Source organism: Camellia sinensis, chromosome 2, assembly GCF_055761805.1.
Source record: "Camellia sinensis isolate YWXY chromosome 2, ASM5576180v1, whole genome shotgun sequence".
Taxonomy (NCBI): Eukaryota; Viridiplantae; Streptophyta; class Magnoliopsida; order Ericales; family Theaceae; genus Camellia; species Camellia sinensis.
In genome coordinates, this window is record NC_138962.1 from 101,372,649 (window position 1) to 101,393,901 (window position 21,253).

Consider the following 21,253-nt stretch of genomic DNA (forward strand, 5'->3'; position numbering starts at 1 on the left):
ATGTTGTTTCTGATGAATTTTGCGACGTGCGACGCTTTCAATACCGCGTATGATTGGGCCTCGACCCACTTTGTGAAATAATCTATCGCTACGAGGATATACTCATGTCCGTTCGACCCCTTCGGGGTAACAGCTCCGATCACATCGATCCCCCATACGGAAAACGGCCACGGGGAAGTCATGTTGTACAACTTGGATGGCGGGATATTCATACGGTTTGCATGGATCTGGCATTTGTGGCATCGCCGAACAAAGCCGATACAATCCTCTTCCATGGTCGACCAGTAGTAACCCTGCCTAAGGATCTTTCTGGCCAACATTACTCCATTCGTGTGTGCACCGCACTCCCCTCCGTGGATGGCCTCCATCAGGCGCTTCGACTCTTCAGCTTCTACACAGAGCTTATGCATTCCCAGATGACCCCTTTTGTACAGCTTACCTCCGCAGATGATGAACTGAACAGCCATTCTTCTAATGGCCCTTTTATCCTTGGCGCGTGCCCCTAGTGGATACGTCTCCTTTTCCAAGAAGTTCCAAATATCGTAATACCAGGGGTTGTCGTCTTGGGCCTCATCTATGGCGGAAATTGACTCGTATGCTGGCGCAAACTTCTGATCAATGATGACTGGACGCATCCGGACTCCCGACGGGATGTCTATCATGGAAGATAGAGTTGCTAATGAATCTGCAAACCTGTTGTTCTCTCTTACGAGGTGGGTGAAATTTAGTTTCTCGAACCGAGGAATTAACAAATCCAAGGTTTGGTGGTAAATTATCATCCTTTCCTCCTTGACCTTCCAGTCTCCTTTTGCTTGAGACACAACAAGATTCGAGTCCCCAATGACGTCCAACCGTCTTACCCCTAGCTCTAGGGCTGCTTCCAGACCAGCAATACATGCCTCATACTCTGCCTCATTGTTCGAGACTCTGAACTGGAGCTTGAATGCTAAAGGGATACGGGAATCGTCAGGCGCTATCAGCAACACTCCTATCCCATACCCATACTGGTTTGACGCTCCGTCAAAGTACATCGTCCAAGTTTCATCCTCGATATGCAGAATGGTTTCATCTGGGAATAGGTACTCAACCGCTTCATCCCCCTCAACCGGGTGGTCGGCAAGGAACTCCGCTACCGCTCTCCCTTTCACCGACTTGCGTGTTACATACTTCAAGTCAAATTCGGAAAGCAATAGCAACCAACGAGCTAGCCTGCCCGTAAGTGCTGGTTTCTCGAAAAGATATTTGATGGGATCCAAACGTGAAATAAACATTACAGAGTGAGCTAACAGGTAGTGCCGCAGCTTCCTGGTAGCCCATACTGTAACGCCCTCAAAATAAACCTATAATAGCCATAACATTAACATGCATTTATAAAAGAAGACGAATCATTTGAGTTATTCATCAGAGTATTCTTATTGAAAGACATTACTTGTAGCATCCTGCAACATCAAAATAAATGCCCTAAGGGCTTACATCTTTCCAAGCTAACACTTGGACACAAAAAGGATGAGTACTAACTCATTTACAAGTTAAGCCCTAGGCTTGAATGTTTACATGAAATCTCAAAAATAACAAAATAAAAACATATAACTAAAGACAAGTCTTCAAAATCCCAAACATCAAATCCTTCCAGGCTAAGTCCGTGGAGGTAGCTTATCACCTGAACCTGAAAATGATGTTCCCATAAAGGGTGAGCCACAGCCCAGTAGAAAAATACTAAACCAAATATAAGCATTGAATAAAGCTATAGCATTCAATAGATGGTTAATCAAGATAATCAATTTTATTATTAAACAGTCTCATGACACTAATGTCTAAGACACATTTCACTTTCCATTATTATCAACATGGCTCAGAACCTGGCCAAACTTACAACAGTGAATTATATATCATAATCACATTACTTCCAATATCAACAAAACAAATGAGACTCATGCTCATATCAAAACACTTCATACTTCCCATTTGATACACATTTTAGTGCTGTATCAATAATCATGTAAAAACACTTCAATATAATAAGCACACATAAAAATGGTGCTAATGGAGTCCATCCCCTATCTCCTCCCAAACAAAAATCCGGTTTAGAGGTCCATCCCCTATCTTCCCCTAAACCGTGGAGTACATCCCCTATCTCCTCCCAAACAATATGCATATGCAATGCTCAATCAATACAAGTAATTTCTGCATTAATTCAATAGTCTAAATTTATGACTTAACAAATTGATTAGTTTCAATTTTCCCTAATCCGCATGCAATGTCTACAACAAGCACGACTATCCTCCACCGATAGCCCAAAACAGTTATTTCTAGACTCGAAATTATAAATATACCAACAATTCAATAGGCTAGTGATTCATATTATCCAACTACACCATTTAATCAATAAATTCCCCAATTTCACGGATTTAACCAAATTCCCCAATTTCCTTAAATTAATTACTCAAATCAATTTAGCAATTAAACTAGGGTTTTTTCCCAAAACTTTCAAAGTGTCCCCAACCTATCAAAATACCAAACTTAGAACAAAGCATATAAAATGGAGTAGGAAAATCCCTACCTCGAAGAAAATAACCCGTATGGAGAAGATGGAGATGAAGACCAAAGACCAACGTGCTCCAAATCCCAAGTTTCTCAGATTAAAACGAAGCCCTAAACTCACTCTAACTTTTTAATAAAGGATCTAAGGTAGAAACTCACTCCAAGTAGATCAATCGAAAGAGAGAAGGTGTGTAGAGGGAGAGAGAGATAAAAACACTCCAGGGGCGGTTTTTAAAAAAATTATGAAGGAAAAGTAGGTCAAAAAGTGATCCAAAAAGTGAAATCACGGACTGATATAATCGACTCTACGCTCGAGCGTAGAAATCCCCGCTCGAGCGTAAGACACAGAATCATGCTCGAGCGTGAAGAAAGCCGCTCGAGCGTCGATTGCACCCTTCCAGAAGTTTTGCAGGCGCTGGCACCCGCTCGAGCGTCAAACTCCCCGCTCGAGCGGAGGAGCAAAAACATGGGATCACGCTCGAGCGTAAAAACTACCGTTCGAGCTGAAGAACTGTAGAGCAAAATACTGGGAGATGAAAAATCACGCTCGAGCGTCAAAATTCCTGCTCGAGCGGAGAAGCAACAACGAAGGGACCGCTCGAGCGTTAAAACTTACGCTCGAGCGTGAAGACCAAAATCTGGGCATCACCTATTGGCATCTAAAATCAACCAACCTGTAACAGACCCGCCCAACACAACCTATAATTCAAATACAGGCGGGTTCTGTAGATACTCTTTGATCTGCTCAAAAGCTGCTTGACATCGGCCGTCCCATTGGAATTTCTTTCCTTTCTTCAGGAGACCAAAAAGTGGTTCACAAGTCAAGGTTAATTTAGAGATAAACCGCCTTATGAATTGCACTTTACCTAGAAAGCCTCGCACCTCCTTTTCAGTCCTCGGTGGTGGCATTTCTAAGATGGCCTTGATTTTGGAAGGGTCGACCTCGATGCCCCTTTGCGTTATCAGAAATCCTAGCATCTTTCCTGCTGTAAGACCAAAAGTACACTTCTGGGGATTTAGCCGCAGCCGAAATTCTCTGATCCTTTGAAAAAACTTTTGTAAGGCGGTGTAGTGGCCCTCTCTTTCTTTGGACTTGACAATCATGTCGTCCACGTACACCTCGACCTCTTTATGGATCATATCATGCAATATTGTAGTTGCTGCCCGTTGATAGGTAGCTCCAGCGTTTTTCAGCCCAAATGGCATCACTCGATAACAATATGTACCCCACGGGGTAGTGAATGCAGTCTTCTCCCGGTCCTTGGGCGCCATTACTATCTGATTATAGCCTGAGAAACCATCCATGAACGAAAGCAAGGCATGTCCTGCCGTGAAATCTATCAGTTCATCAATGTGCGGCAATGGAAAGTCGTCCTTCGGACTGGCCCTGTTCAAATCTCTGAAGTCTACACAGACCCGAATTCTGCCATCTTTCTTCGGCACCGGAACAATGTTGGCCAGCCAAGTCGGATACTCAGACACCAACAGGAAGCCTGTATCAATCTGCTTGGTGACCTCTTCCTTGATCTTAATGGCCCAATCAGGGCGGATCCTCCTGAGCTTCTGTTTGACAGGTCGGGCCTCGGGATCAAGAGGGATCCGGTGCTGTACAATCTCAGGATCGATTCCAGGCATGTCTTCGTAGGACCACGCGAAAACATCTTTGAAATCTTTTAACAAAGCGACTAAGCGCTCGTGTTCCTCAGAAGACAACGTGGACCCGATCTGGACCAGCCACGGGTCTTTCTCAGTACCAACATTCACAGTAGTGATTTCATCCATTAAAGGTTTAACAAATCTTTCCTGCTCTTGATCAATTAACCGTTGCAAAACCGGAGGAATTTCTTCCTCGTCGTTTTCATCAAAATTTTGAAAATCCTGATTTAAGCAATAAATCAAAGGCACAGAAAAATACTCCGAAACCACATCCACGTCGTTCTCATTAAATACTTCCGAGCCGTCGGATTCTTCCGTTACAACAGACTCAAAAGAAAATGAAAAAGACGACCTAGACAGGACTGTGGTATCCGGGTTATCACCCCCGGGAATACCGGACCCAGACTCAGTTGAGCTGGAATCTGATTCCGACGTACAAGATTCGGTAGAATCAGATTCCGGCTCACTACCTGACCCGGTGCTGCTTGATAAAAAGCCTTCTTCATATTGCCAGATGAGAGAAGGTGCGATGGATGCATCCAAGATGGCTGATGGTAGGCCCGCAGCCACTTAATTCCCAATCACACATACCGAGGAACTATCCCCCAAGCACCTCTGTTCGATCGGAGGATCTGATAGCAGACATGCCAGCGCTGCCCCTATTTCATTTTTGGCGTCCTCAGACTGCACTTCCTTACTTTGCTCAGCCTCAGCCGATAGTTCTGCCTGCCCTTCGGCGATGTCATCCTCAGGTAACTGTAAATCAAAGAAAATCTCAAATCCCGGTACGCGCTTCTTCTCCACATTGAGCCACGGCTCTGGGAAGCCACAGAACGGAAAGTCCTCCCCCTCCCGGACGAAACGTCCGTTCAGGGTCCCCCGAATGGGCTGGTGCATTAAGTCAAAGGGCTTTCCCATTTGTTTCGCCCTGGCCCTTCCGGCCATTTCCTTTCCTTTCCTTATCCAATCCTCTTTGGTAGGTAGGTAGCCCAAACCAAAGGTATGGGGGTTATGTGGCACTTCGGTCGATGCTACGGCACCTTTCCTACCGCTCTTGCCTAATCCCATCCCGGGGATGTGCTTGAGTTTGTTCATGAGATAGACTGCTTGGGCGCTGACATACACTCCTTCGTTAGCTGCCATGATGTTCTGTACGACCCGAGCCTCGGCCAAGGTAAAACCTGATATGAACACATCTTCTATACCATGCTCAATTTCTAGAACAGGCGTAGATACCTCTGGGGGTGGATGAATTGATGAGTTTCCAAAAACAATGGCTACTCCCTTCCCATAGGGGTATTTCACCACTTGATGTAAGGTAGAGGAGACCGCCTTTACCTGATGCAGCCACGGCCGTCCCAAAAGCAAGTTGAATGTTGCAGGAACCTCCAAGACATGGAAATCTATCTCGTGCTGTCCTGGCCCAACTTTTGTTTGAATCTTAACTGTCCCCATTACTTCCCGGCTTGTGTTGTCATACGCCCGAATCACCTGGGCCGTTGGCACAAAATCCGCGACTTTCAAACCAATCGCATAAGTTGTCCTTGCCGGGCAGACGTTGATGGCGGACCCCGTGTCGACAAGTACCACAGGTATCCATTTATCTCTGCACTCGACAGAGATGTAGAGCGGTTTGTTATGGTTCGCACCCTCGGGTGGCAGCTCTTTGTCAGAAAAACTCAATGCTGGGGAACTTCCTCCCGAAAAGACTAAGCCCACCAGCTGTTCGGGCGTGGTATCTATGGAAAGTTTGGCCTTATCCATGGCTGACAGGACAGCCTGCCTATGTACCCGAGAAGCCATAAGCAGTCCCCAGATGGAGATGTCTGCTTGTATCTTTTTCAATTGTCTCAATACGGCCTCATCTTCGAGTTGCTTCTCCATTTGTTTCTCTGCTTCATTATCTTTTCCAGACGCCTCTGGTTGATCTAGGTGTGGAGGCTTGAAATACCGTCCACTCCTAGTCATGTGATCGACTTCGCCGATATACCAGGTATCATCTGGTTGGTTACCTTTCCAATCCTCGTCCGTGTGGGCAAGACATAGATCGTCGTCTTCCCACCACATACCATCTGCGACTGACAAGCATCTGTCTGGTTCTGGCACAACTATCCCGATACTCGCAGTACCTTTTATCCCTATGCTCGCAGCATACTTCGTTTCCGTGACGGTTTCGACCCCCACGTGGCCTTTTGCTTTCCTGATCCTCTCAGAATCCTCGAATCTCTCTTGTTCTGACTGTGTCAATGCAGTAGATTGCTCACTGATCCCTGTACTCAAAATGCTCCATTCTCGAGCGAAACTCTCGACACCGGCGCTCTCCGGCGATGTATTCTGCTCTTCGACACTCCCGGCCGTCGTTGACATTCCTGCCCCTGCTGGTCCTTGTTCTGACTGGAACTCCTCTATTACATCCGGTTGATCGTCTAACCACCCCGTGGCTTCTGCTGACTCTTCATAATCGAACCAGTTGATGGCTGAGTCTTGGTCATCATTAAATTGGAACTTGACAACATCCTTTTCCACGGCCGTCAAATCATCCATTCCCTGTCCTGAATTGTCCCCTCGGATTACACACACCTCTCCCCCGACTGGAAATTCGACATTTGGTCTATTCTGGCCCACTGGTGAAATGTAGTCACGCGGACTGTAAGCATTCCCAACATCATTCTCAGACTCCGCAGACTTCGGTTTGACAACCTCTTTCCTGTTCTCGATGGTCACCACCACTGGCTTGGGTTGGGTTATGGAGACGTCCATCATGCACAAATCGGTGCAATCAGGGAGGAAAACTTTAGGTTTAGGCAGGTAGGAGGGTGTGATGTAGATACTAGGATCGTAGGATGCGACCCCAGTGTAGATGAAGTTGATTCTTTTGGGTGGTGGAACTTGGTTATGTGTGGGGAGAGGATTTGTGGTAACATTGGGTTTCTCAGGAGGTAAAATCACCCCATTATCAATGAGATCTTGAATTTCATGACGTAAACGAAAGCATAGGTCGGTGTCATGACCGTGCTGCTGGTGGAACGCACAATACTTGGCCGAGTTGTGGGTGGCAGGCAGTCTTTCAGGTAAGGGCCGCGGCTCTAGGGGCTTCAGATGCCCTTTTCTGATCAAAACCCCCAAAGCTTTGGACAGGGGCATATAAAGTGGAGCGAAGGTTCTGGTGTTTCTGGAGGGTATTTGGCTGTTTGTGAGTTGCTTCCGGACGCACCGGAGAATGGTGTGGCTGCCGTATTTCTTGGGGAAGGGTTAGTGGTGACCATACTCACTTCGGAGGTCCTGGCAGTCGTAGCGCCACTCGGGCCTGCATTAGTACTACGATTGAAATTTCTGCGGGGCTGCTCCCGATCATTACCCTCTGTACTGACTGTTGAACCGATATCCTCTGCCTAGTTCCTTTCCGTTTAGTAACCGGGGGTAGAGAATGGTACACTGGTTGTCCTTCTATCAGATCCTCAGATCGATGGAGCCTGCGACCTCTGATCCAGAGTGCTTGGGGAATGTCTACCGGGTTGGATGCAATGATGCTAAACTACCTAACAAAAAGATAAATAAAGCAATAAATAAACCAACAACTAGACAGCACAACGGCATAGAATAAACAAATAATATAAAGTTGGATATTCAAAACACATGGTCGATAAGCCGAACACACTGTTCCTCGACATTTGATCGCTGTTCTCAACATCTCTATTCCCAATACTGAACCCTGATACCCGCAGATAACGGATTCTCTTAAAACTGATACTGATGCCCTCAGGCCTGATGCCCAGACTTACAAACTGGTGTGTTCATTTCCCTGCAGAAATACATTCTAACAGCACATAGCAAGTAAAGAGAGCCAAAACACCCCTATGTTGGGGTAGGGTTTCCCTGTCCTATTTTGTCAGGAGCTAGGGTTTCACTACGCACACAGCGGTTCTCAAACAACCTAATATCGGGTAAGCAGCCTGTCCTAATTTGGAATGGTCACTATGGATCCGAATATGCATTAGGTCGAATGGTCAAAAAGGGTGCCCCGGTAAACCGGGGTTTGTGTTCCCATGCTGTCAGAGCCCATAGCCGGTCAACCTTACGGACATGCCTTGACAAGACAAGCCTCCGGCAAACCGTTCAGGAATGGCAGATGGCAAACACTGTGTTCCTAGGCGCACCAATGCACATGCAATGCAAAAAAAAAAAAAAACACATAAATGAGATCAAAACAGGATATCACAAGTTTGAGTCAAGCTCTCTAAATATCCCCAGCAGAGTCGCCAGAAACTGTAACAAGCCCCGACGCCCCGGGAGGATGAGTCTCGTTCTATTCATTTGGGGTTACTACAGTTCGGACTTGACTTGTGTCACGGTTCTTAATCTGAACCAAAGAGTCCAAATCTGGCAAATCGTTTTGAGAAACAGATTTTTGAAAAAGTAGTGCCAAACATGGACTGCTTTGCCAGATACAGAGTCGCCACCTAAATATTTTAAAATGGGGGAATTTAGGAAACCCTGACTCGGTGCCGAAGGCCACATGTCCGTCATCACCGGAGTTGTCTCGGCTCGGGAGCTTGGGTACGATCAGGGAAGGTCAGCTATGAGCACCCCCTTTCGCCCGGTCCGAAGACCGGCCTCTACTAACCGTGATATCCGTATTTGAAAACTTTATGTGTTCTTATCCCATTTATTAGCCTATAATTACTACGTTATGCGTGCAGCAAACAAGTATAGACCAAATTGCCCAAATTGGAACAAAACATTCCATGTTCGTTCTGAAAATGGTTTGCTACTCGCAAGTAGGCTAAAATACAGATTTTGCCACCCTCAAGTGGGGGTTTTTAGAAAAGACGGTTTTGCCACTATCTGGTGGGCTTAAAACAAATATAGTTTTAACGCATTATCCCAATTTAAGCAATTTGACCTCCACCCACAAGCATTCAAGCAATTTATCTCATGTAAACACTTAGCCGCATGGCAAGCATACTATTATGGCAACGTTCACACGCATGTTGGATGCTAAAGCATAACCACTTACATTGTACTCCGTGCCAAAACAATAAACTAGTTAGCAAATGTGCGTGTCCTAGTTCATGTTATTTTGCCTAATGCAACACATACAAGGTGCAATTCTAGTTAGGCTCGGTTAACCTAGATATGGCATACGATATGCAACCAACTGATTCATGTATTCAATTTTGGAATTTGAAAATACGAATGCGGTTAGTATGATGTACCGAGCCCGGTGCATGTTAACAGATGCATGAATGCACGCATGTATATCATAAGGTATGCTAATTTCAAAAATGCCCTAATCTACCATCATAAGCTGGTAAATAAAAGGGAAGAAAGAAATGGGGATTGGTGGACATACACACACTCACCCACACTTATTACATGTTTACCCTCACTCAGAGGGTTCGAATTAATATTACAGTCCCAAAATAATGAACAAATAAAATTATTACAAAATTTCCTAATTAATTAAAAGAAAGGAAGCAAAAGAATGAAGAGGGTGGCCACAGCCTCTGCCTCGGGGCGCGCAGATGATGCATGCTCGAATCCGTCCTGCCCGGAAAACCCGTACTATACTCCTGTCGCCTCTGTTTGTACTGCCTCGTCTTTCTGAAAATTGCCAAAGTACTGGAGCAAGCTCCTTGCATCCTGCAGAGAACCATCGGCCAGACAGAATTGCCACCGGCACTTCAAAATTACCATCGGCACTTTATTGGATTCATCGGCACTCCAGATAGTGCCGGTCGGCACTAAATTCTGCCGGTCGGCAGAAACTTCCTGCAGAAGACAATTTGACAGCAAACAGAGAACAGACAGTGCATGGCATGGAGTTTTTAGACACATGTGAGCATGGTCATACTTCTTATCATATTTTGAACTCAAAGAAGCGTGACTTTCGATCCTTGAACCATCAATGGTACATGGCGGGTCAAAGGACCGAATTTGCCATTTGATATGAAGATGTATGCAACAAACAACATGAAAACCGGGGCCTTATCAAGTTGGAGTCAAAGGTCCCGACGACCGGGAATCAAGGCACATTACATCACTTGAAGTATGAATGGTCCTTGATTCCCACACTTGGTTTGACACCCCAAACCAAGTAAATGCAATGCATGTAATGCTCACAAGCCTCAAATGTATCATGCCACCAAGATGTAAAGCACAACAAGCATTATGCAACCAACATGACAAAATGTATAATACCAAGCGTACAAGATACAAACATGATGCAAACATGGGGCAAATTGACCATGGGATTGATGTGCTACAAAGATTAATGGAACAACTATGCAACAAACATGGAGCAAGCATGCAAGAGGGCTTAAAATGGCAAAGGGGCAGGCCCTCACCCTTCTTAAAACAGTGGCCAAAAGTGCTCAAAATGATGGACAATCAACTCATGTGAACAAGCAAACTTATGATCCCAAAGTTAAGGCACAAAAAGGAAACATTTCACCCTCATTAACATGACTACTCATGGCATGATTAAAGCAAAGCAAAAACAGAATTTGTGCATGCAAAATAGGACCCCAAAGACTCCTAATATGGCAGCTAAAGTATCACCCATGAAGCATATGCACTAAGGCTCATTCTTAGGCATAAGAGGACACACCCTCAAGGCATGAAGGAGGCCATGCATGCACACATATAAGCATGATTCTTGGACTAAAAAAATGATCCTTAGATGATGTTAAATCATGAGGGTAATCACAAACGTACATGTTAGAGGCCATCATGCTCAAAGCTTTTAAGCCAAAATACAAAGCAACCCTAACAAACATGTCAAGCATGGCTAAATGGATAACCAATAAACCTTAAGCGTGGAAAGACATCACTAAGAACTTCATGGAACTAAGCCAACTCTCACAAGAATCATGGCCTAACCATGAGATGCATTTCTAAGCAAGATGGAGCAATACAAAGCAAGTGTTACAAGCATACAAAGAGGCCCAAATCTGACCAAAAACAGAGGTTATATATGACCTAAGATGCCTAAAAAAATGCTGAAATGAAGCTAAGAGACATCAAGCACACATGCTACCCTTTTGAGCCCAAAAAAGTAAGTAAACAAACCATGAAGGGAGAGGGGTGTCCCTCCCCTATGAAAGACTTCAAACCATCCTTTTTGACACTAAAATACACTGATTTTTAGTGATGAAAAGATCAAAATGCTGAAGTGAACAAAACCTTATCAAAGAGGCACCAAAATAGACCAAACAAGGCCTATGAGGGTGAGTTTGCACTCAAACCACAAAGTGACCTTAATGAAAGTCTTAGAGCAGGGAAATATGAGCCTTTTTTATTTTATACACAAGAGCTAAAACAGTAAACAAAGTAGGTAGAAAACCAATGCAAGTTTGGGGAATAAAAATGAAGATGCTCACCCTTGAAGAACCCTTGAAGAACAAATGGTCTAGCCTCCTTCTTTGGATCAAAACCAGTCCAAAACTCAAGAAACAACTCCTCCAAGTCCCTCAATCTCGGAGTAAGGTGTAATGGTGTGTGTAATGGTGCAAAAGTAAGGTAAAACACACCTTTTGAGCCAAGAAACACACACAAGAAGGGAGAGGGAGAGAGGTATAGATATAATATGTATCTATATCTCCAAAGGCTGGTTTTTGCTTCTGTTTTTCTAACCTAGAACCAAGAGGAAAGCCCCTCTCTTATAAGGATCCCTCTTGCAAAGCTTATTCAACAAGCTTGGCTAGAGGGAAATCCCTCCATACACGTGTATGGAGGGGGGGAGAGTTGGTGCCAGCTATCACAGCTGGCACAAAATATCTCCATAAAGTGGATGAACAGTGGTCGGCTGCCCAAAAATGCTATTTCGGCAAAAAACAGTGCCGACCGGCAACAAATTATGCCGACCGGCAATAAAGTGTGCCGACCGGCAAACAAAAGTGCCGATGGCAGAAAATGACCAGCCGGTGGCCTCCAGCCACTGCCGGTGGTGTGTGGGGATGCCTCATAAGGCATTCCCTGCCCTTTCAAGGCAAAACACAAGTGTTTGGTGCAAAACCAGACACTAAACAGTCGAGTTCGGGGATCCTGAGGCAAGGCACGCGAGCCGAGACCTCCGGGAACTCCAAACGAACACAATCATGGATGATCACCGAGTGTTCAAACGGTGACGTCCGAGTCTTGAGGACGGTCAAAAATGGGGTGTCTACAAAAGCCTATGGCCTACATTAGTAACCTTGATTGCACTTTGTAAGGGTGCTTGCCTAAGGTCTACCCGAGTTTCCCAAGCTTACGTCATAATTTGTGATAGTAGGGGCATGTGTTTGTGCTGCCCTTGTCCTATTCTAAATCCCAACTCATTTGTGTTGTTAGTCTTGTTGCTTTTTTACTTAAAAATTTTGTTTTTGAAACTAGAAATACAGCCCCAACAAAACCAAAAAGTTTAGACAAAGCCATCTAGGATAGAGGATAACAATTTTGGAAGGAATGGAAGCAAACTTTTCTGAATTTTTCAAAAATTTAAAAATCTCATACTTAACCATTATGCAATATGTGAAGCCAAATTCAGTGGTTGGGATTGGGATCCTAATGCTTAAACTACATGGATGAAGAATTGAAAATTAACACAGTTCTGTGAAGTGAATAAGTTAAGGAATAGGTCTCATTTCTCGGAGTAATTTGAAAAACAGGACCATGAATTACCTTCTCTTTTTTTTTTCTTTTTTTCTTTTTTTTTGCAATTAAAATTTCTAAGTGAAGCATGTTTTGCTAAAAAAATCAATTTATTTATTTTTTTGATATACCATGAGATCACATTGCATAGGAAAACGTATTCAAAACTGAAATGTCAAAATATAATATGCCATCTGTTTTTTTTTTTTTTTTTTTTTTTTGTGTGTGCGTGTGTGCGTGCGCGCGCGCGCGCTTGCTTTGGCCTGTTTTGCACTGTCTCAATTCTCAAACTTGAATAGTTGATGCAAACAAATGCCCACCCCCTTTTTATGTGTTCCATAGTTTCCCAAACAAAGTAACTAATATAACAAAAGAAGTAAATAAATATAGAAATGAAGGTATCCAACTCAAAATCAGCAAAACATTTCTCTCATATTTGCATATTAAATTCCCACATACCAAGTGCTTATTTTAAAACCTTGAAACAAACATATCATTGTCTGTTTGGATGTTTTTACTTATTAGCAGAAATTAGTTGAGATTTGCATGAAATCCCACATCGAACAAACACGAGAGAGAAGAGGCTAGCATGAGTGTATAAATGAGGAGCAGGTAGCAACATAAAACATACTTACCTGGACGGGGTCAATGGGTGATCAACAAGACCCATGGCCTATAGCGATCCCGGTATTCCCTGTTGTTATTGAACTGTAATCCGGACTTGGTTCCGTAGATTCGTTGTTGTCTTATCCTCATTTCTATCCCTTACTCTTTGTTTTAGAGTTTTGGGTTGTGTTAGGCAAGTTGGGAATTAGTTGGTTGTGTTTTAAAGCTTTGAAATTTTGCCCAAGTTTTGGTCTCTCCGCTCGAGCGGCGGTTTGGACGCTCGAGCGTGAATTTCCTTCTCTCAACATTTTGGTCGTCTACAGAAAATTCTGGGAGAGTGCATCCGGCGCTCGAGCGGATCTTTGGACGCTCGAGCGTGAACTTGTGTCTGACGCTCGAGCGGGGTGTTGTACGCTCGAGCGGACCTGTTTTTATATCAGTCCGTGAAATCACCTTTTTGATCACTTTTTGATTTTCTTTCTCTCTTACTTTTTCAAAACCTCCATTGGAGAGCACCTCACTCTAAAACCGAACTTCTCTCTTAGGATTGATCTAGCTAGAGTGTTTTCCTCACCTTGGGCCTTTGTAAGAAGTGTGTTGATCGTCGAGGGCTTTGTTGTGATCCAAGAAATTTGGGATTTGGAGCACTTTGATTTCGGGTCGTCTTCTCTATTTGAGTTCTCCATTTGAGGTAGGGATTCTCTTTGTTCTTTTTCAATACTTCGTCTATAGATAGACATGTGGTAATTTTGTATTGCATAAAAATATATCCATGTTGGATTTGTTGAAATCATGTGAACGAACCTAGGGTTGGGTGTTGAAAAATGGTTATGTTGTCATTAATGGTTGTTTTGGGCTAATTGGAGTGTAAATTAGCATGTTGTAGTTGATAGAAGAAAAAGGCCTAAATCATATTTTGATTGATAAATTAAAATGGAGAATAGTGAATCTATATTGTAAATCTCTATTGTTGAGGTGGGTTGGGTGAAGGTGTTAATGCCTAAGGGATTAACTTGGCTTTGGAATGGTTTGAAATGAATGTAGTGGACTAATGTGAGTTATGACTTTAATATCAATGGAAGTAAACAAAGGAATAAATTTGGTTTGTAACAACAAAAGTGACAAAGTTGATTTTGTGAAAACAAAAGGGATATGGAACTTGTTTTGTGAATTGGGAAAGATATTTTGAAATACGTATGAAAATTGGATTGTTGTTTCGTGAGTGTTGAACACACAAATGTGTGAAATTGTACCTTGAACTACCATGTTGATGTGTTGTCGGGTTTGTGGTCTCATAGTAATTGAGTCTTTAATAGATGTACTAAATATTTGCATCTAGAGGTTTTGTCCTTGGTCATCGGTGGAGGATGACGTGGTTGTGTGGAATTGTTGTGTATGCATTACACCATTGTTGATTGAACATCTTATGTGATGAAATATTGAGATGCATTAAATATGTATGCTTGTTAGGGAGGAGAGAGTGGTTGTACTCCTGTGTGTCTGAGAAGATAGGGGATGAACTCCACACACCTATGTGTTCATATACTTTAACACATTGTTTGTACCTGGATGGTTTATGTATATAAGTTGTACATGTTGGTTATGCCCTGCTGCATTTCGATTTGTGGTATTACACCTTGCGCTGATAATCAGAGGTACCGTTACCTTCCAGCTAGCGCCTGGTAAACTGACTGCGCTGAGAATCTAAGGTACCACACCCTTCCAGCTAGTGCCTGGTAAACTGGTATGTTGTTGTGAAGAGGTGTATCTTTGGCTTACTATGCACATGGCTAGTAGAGCAAAGTTTTGTTGTTGATATTTCAGTGTGTTTAGGGAATATCATGGATTGTGTTGATTATGGTTCTGGAGGGCCGAGTTGCCTCATTGGTTTATCTTATGCACGTTGGTGAGTTGTTATTCCTTTTTTTTAACAGTACTTGTATAGAGTTGATTGTATCGGGAAAAAGCCAAAATGTCATATTTGTCTTTTGGAAAGTGTGAAGGAGAACGAACTTTTTAAAGAAACATATACTTTGAAAAGCATATCTGTGTATATTTGGAAAATGGAAGAGTGTGGTGGGCTTAGTGAAATTATTTCCTAAGGTATTGTTAATGTTATGAAAGAGTGGGAACGGGGATTAATGAAAAGAAAAGGAAAGATGAATCGCCTATGGCGTTGATTGAAATTGTTGTTTTCAAGAAATGTTCTTACTTATGTTATTTTTGTATAAATTGTCACATTACTATTCTAGTATGAGAATTGGTGTTCATGATCATAGCTATCTGTAAGTTGTTATTGTTGAGGATCATGTTGAGTTCCCTTCTGGACTATATGTTCATCCCACGTTGTTGAATTCTTTTCAGGTATTAAGCAGGTTGGGCTGCAAGATTTGGATCTACTTAATTACTGGCCACGGGGCCTCAGTTATGTTGGCGGAATGCCATTGTTGTGAAAGGGTTACACCCTTCTTCTTGTACCTTAAGTGATGTAAGCCCAAGGGCAATTTATTAAGTATGTTCATGTAATATTTACTTTGCATACGAATGAGAGAATGTTAATCACTTCTACAGATTGAATGTATGAGTTTATTTCCGCATGTTATCCTTGAAATTGAATTAAGTTAATGGATTTGGTAACGACTTCGAGTAATAAAAAGTGGGGCGTGACAATTTGGTATCAGAGCGAGCCGGGTTTGAATACTTTCGGCTCGTGGGAAGTGGTTTTTACCACAGTGGGTTTACTACGTATTGTAAGGACGTTGCATATAGATATCATGAAAGTTAGGACTTATGTGTTGCATTTATGTGAGCATGGGATTCAGTCTCCTGGATAATATTCATAGTCGGTGAACTTACTTTGAGGTCCTTTTGGAAACACGCCTGATCAACGTGGTTTCTGATGGGAATTCCTTGAGAGTTCCGAGATGAGTGGCTATCCTTGTGGACTTGATTCGATTATGTGTTTATCTGTCTAAATGACTGTATGCAAGAGAGGTGTATATTTTGTGACTTAGTAGTGAAGTGTGCCTCGGAGAAGGCTATTGTGTTGTGCACTAAGCGTGGTGTTTGCTTTTGTGCTTTATAGGATGTCTACACGAGGAAGTAGAGGACGGTTGAGTAGTAGGAGTGTCGGTAGGGGCACAGCAGTTCCTTTAGCACCCGCCGTTGCAACATCGGCTGTCGGCGAGGACGTCGCACGTGAGATTGTGAGAGCAGTGCAAAACGCCCTAGCTCGCACTGAGGGCGGCAGCGGGCATGCTCTCAAGCTTACTAAGGACTTTTTCCGCTCCGGTCCACCAGAGTTTGTGGGGGAGGCTAAACCGTTGGAGGCAGAAAGCTGGTTGGAGCAGATTACCAAGACTCTTGATATGCTCAGAGTCGAAGATGAGGAGTTGAGGGTTTCTTTGGCGACTTTTCAGTTGAAGAGTGATGCGAGTTATTGGTGGAAGCATGTTAAGAGTACGGTAGGTGGCACGTGGGTTGCTTTTACCGAGGCCTTTTTGGCCAAGTATTTCCCTCCTTCTGCACGGGAAAGGTTGAGGGATCAATTTTTGGAGTTGCGTCAGGATGATACTCCTGTGGCACAGTTTGAGATGCGGTTTGCTAGCTTGTCGAGGTTTGCTCCAGAGTTGGTGGCAACAGAGGAGCGTCGTTGTTTTGAGTTTGAAAGGCGGTTGTGTTTTGATATTCGGGAGAAGGTAGCTGGATCCTTTTGGAAGGATTATTATTATTTAGTTGAGGCAGCGGCCCATGTGGAGGCCATGGTTACGAGTGATGATGGGGTTAAGGAGAAGACCATTGCGGTAAGTCCTTCGGTTCCTAAATACTCTAGGCTCAGTAAGGGGTGGAGGCAGAAACATGCTCAGTCGGGGGCTGGTTCCTTTTCTTCGTCAGGGGTTTCGGATTCTTCTGTTGGGAGGTCCGGGGAGGTGCAGGTTTCAGACCAGTCTCAGCGTAGGGGGTCTGGTGGTTGTTTTACTTGTGGTCAGCTGGGCCATGGTAGACGTCTTTGTCCTTTGCGTGTAAGTTCTTCGGGTGTTTCAAAACCCAGTCAGACTCAGTTGTACCAGTCCAGTCAAGGGCGCTATCGGTACTAGAAATGGGCAGGCCAGGCTTCGGGAGCCTCGCGAGGGGCGACTTATTAGTTAGTCCTATAGTATTACCCTGGAGGGGGACTTTTGTATTGTTGACCGGTGTTGTATTATGTGAATCATCTTGTTATTGACCGGTGTACTGTTGGATGCTGAGGCACCATGTTTTTGTATCGTATATATATGTACTTTGTTGTTGTTGGTTTAACCCTCATGTATTGGGGTGTATGAATGGAACCTCGAATCCTCTTTTTCTGTTGAGGAGTTGTTGAAGGGATCAATGATCCTGATGTTGTTGCTTGCTTGATACCTGTATGTTGGTTCGTGTTTTGGGCCTTGCTACTTAGTGAGTCCGTGGTGACCCTATCGGTTGTATTGGGGTAGTGTTTGTGGTGTGGTTGGTTATCAATTGTGGGGGTATAGTTTGTGAGTGGATGCTGGCAGCATTCTTTGGAGGGAGAACAGTTTGAGTTCTAGAGTAATGAGAATAGCGTTGATCAAAATTGTCCTTCGTGATTGGGTTGTTGTAATTGAGGTTTACCAAGTCGGTTTTCGGTCGAGGAGATGAGCAGGCTTGCTGCATAGCCATAGAGGGGAGGTAGTAATCCCTTTAAACACAGTGTTGACGTGGTTTGATTTTAGGAGATCCGTTGAGCTTCCTAAGTTTGGGGGTTTGTGTGGGGAACTCCGTGTTTGTGGTTAGTGGCACTTCAGTGTGTGATTTACTGGGAGTGGTGAATTGTTGAGTTGATTAGTCAGCTTGTGTTACAAGGTTTTGGGTTGGCATCGGTCACCGTGAGGTTAGTCTCATTCGTTGTAGACTTTGTGTGTTGATTGAGGAAAACCGAAACTAATCATCCGGTTGCGTCATTGAATATGACGGTTATAATAATACAGCAATTTGTGTATTGAATGATCATTGTGAATGATCGGATTTTCTTTTTACATTATATATGTATATTGTTTGGGAGGAGATAGGGGATGGACTCCGATGACACAGCACCAAAATGTGTATCTGTTGAAAGACTGATATAGCTCATATGCTTATCTATTGTGAAGTGAAAAAAAATATGTTTTATATGAGTTACTATCTCATTTAAATTGTTGATCAGGTTCTGAACCATATTTATGATTTTAACTTGGTTAAGTAAAGAGAGGCGGAATGAAATTGCAAAACCATGAATTTCTTATGCCTTATGTGTTGATAGTACTGTTGTTATTTCTATTAGCTATTATTATAGAAATGTTATGTTCTGTGTTGGTTATGGCATCACTGTGTGAGTGATGGTGGTTGATGATGTTATTTCGGAAAGAAATGGAAAAAAAAAAATTTCTGGTGGTTGGGCCACCTAAAGATGTTGTTCAGAAATTGATTTAATTCAAGGGTTTAGAGGAATTCCAAATGAATCTTTTGGCAAAAAAAAAAAAAAAAACTGTGCATGGTTATGTGTTTTGGACAACATCGTGTTGGTGAGAAAATTTATACAAAGTTTTTGAGTTTTGCGTTGAAAATGCAAGGTTTATTTTGAAATGTCTCATGAGCAAGAAAATGTTTTCCTTATATTAATGTGAAAGATTTGCCTTGAGTATCCTTTTATTGGAGTAATGGTTGTTGAGTAGTGACTTAGCTTGAAGCGCTGGTCAGATGATGGTAAACTGGTTCGGAAGGGTTGATTTGTTATGGCTTTTATGCCTACAGTGTTGTCGTTCGGAACGTGTTCCCTTGGTTAGTCTCTTCCTTGGTAAGAGTGGATTAAAGGTTTGTAGTGAGAGTAGTTTCTTTCCTAGTACCCGGGTGTTGGTGTTGTGTGATCAGTTGGCCATGTGTTTTGGCGCATCCTTAATTTCGGGGAAGAAATTCTTTAAGGGGGGGAGGTTATAGCGATCCCGGTATTCCCTGTTGTTATTGAACTGTAATCCGGACTTGGTTCCGTAGATTCGTTGTTGTCTTATCCTCATTTCTATCCCTTACTCTTTGTTTTAGAGTTTTGGGTTGCGTTGGGCAAGTTGGGAATTAGTTGGTTGTGTTTTAAAGCTTTGAAATTTTGCCCAAGTTTTGGTCTCTCCGCTCGAGCGGCGGTTTGGCCGCTCGAGCGTGAATTTCCTTCTCTCAGCATTTTGGTCGTCTGCAGAAAATTCTGGGAGAGTGCATCCGGCGCTCGAGCGGATCTTTGGACGCTCGAGCGTGAACCTGTGTCTGACGCTCGAGCGGGGTGTTGTACGCTCGAGCGGACCTGTTTTTATATCAGTCCGTGAAATCACCTTTTTGATCACTTTTTGATTTTGTTTCTCTCTCTTACTTTTTCAAAACCTCCATTGGAGAGCACCTCACTCTAAAACCGAACTTCTCTCTTAGGATTGATCTAGCTAGAGTGTTTTCCTCACCTTGGGCCTTTGTAAGAAGTGTGTTGATCGTCGGGGGCTTAGTTGTCATCCAAGAAATTTGGGATTTGGAGCACTTTGATTTCGGGTCATCTTCTCTATTTGAGTTCTCCATTTGAGGTAGGGATTCTCCTTGTTCTTTTTCAATACTTCGTCTATAGATAGACATGTGGTAATTTTGTATTGCATAAAAATATATCCATGTTGGATTTGTTGAAATCATGTGAAGGAACCTAGGGTTGGGTGTTGAAAAATGGTTATGTTGTCATTAATGGTTGTTTTGGGCTAATTGGAGTGTTGTAGTTGATAGAAGAAAAAGGCCTAAATCATATTTTGATTGATAAATTAAAATGGAGAATAGTGAATCTATATTGTAAATCTCTATTGTTGAGGTGGGTTGGGTGAAGGTGTTAATGCCTAAGGGATTAACTTGGCTTTGGAATGGTTTGAAATGAATGTAGTGGACTAATGTGAGTTATGACTTTAATATCAATGGAAGTAAACAAAGGAATAAATTTGGTTTGTAACAACAAAAGTGACAAAGTTGATTTTGTGAAAACAAAAGGGATATGGAACTTGTTTTGTGAATTGGGAAAGATATTTTGAAATACGTATGAAAATTGGATTGTTGTTTCGTGAGTGTTGAACACACAAATGTGTGAAATTGTACCTTGAACTACCATGTTGATGTGTTGTCGGGTTTGTGGTCTCATAGTAATTGAGTCTTTAATAGATGTACTAAATATTTGCATCTAGAGGTTTTGTCCTTGGTCATCGGTGGAGGATGACATAGTTGTGTTGAATTGTTGTGTATGCATTACACCATTGTTGATTGAACATCTTATGTGATGAAATATTGAGATGCATTAAATATGTATGCTTGTTAGGGAGGAGAGAGGGGTTGTACTCCAGTGTGTGTGAGAAGATAGGGGATGAACTCCACACACCTATGTGTTCATATACTTTAACACATTGTTTGTACCTGGATGGTTTATGTATATAAGTTGTACATGTTGGTTATGCCCTGTTGCATTTCGATTGGTGGTATTACACCTTGCGCTGATAATCAGAGGTACCGTTACCTTCCAGCTAGCGCCTGGTAAACTGACTGCGCTGTGAATCTAAGGTACCACACCCTTCCAGCTAGCGCCTGGTAAACTGGTATGTTGTTGTGAAGAGGTGTATCTTTGGCTTACTATGCACATGGCTAGTAGAGCAAAGTTTTGTTGTTGATATTTCAGTGTGTTTAGGGAATATCATGGATTGTGTTGATTATGGTTCTGGAGGGCCGAGTTGCCTCATTGGTTTATCTTATGCACGTTGGTGAGTTGTTATTCCTTTTTTTT

The 21,253-nt window shown here is 43.0% G+C and overlaps 2 long non-coding RNA genes across 2 annotated transcripts in view; one reads left to right on the plus strand and one right to left on the minus strand.

The window, feature by feature from the left end:
- Positions 1-21,253, plus strand: part of LOC145819633 (uncharacterized) — a 225,757-nt gene that overhangs the window by 39,791 nt on the left and 164,713 nt on the right. The window lies entirely within an intron of this gene.
- LOC145819634 (uncharacterized) overlaps positions 1-21,253 on the minus strand; it is a 117,816-nt gene that overhangs the window by 18,973 nt on the left and 77,590 nt on the right. The gene's annotated exons all lie outside the window — the stretch shown is intronic.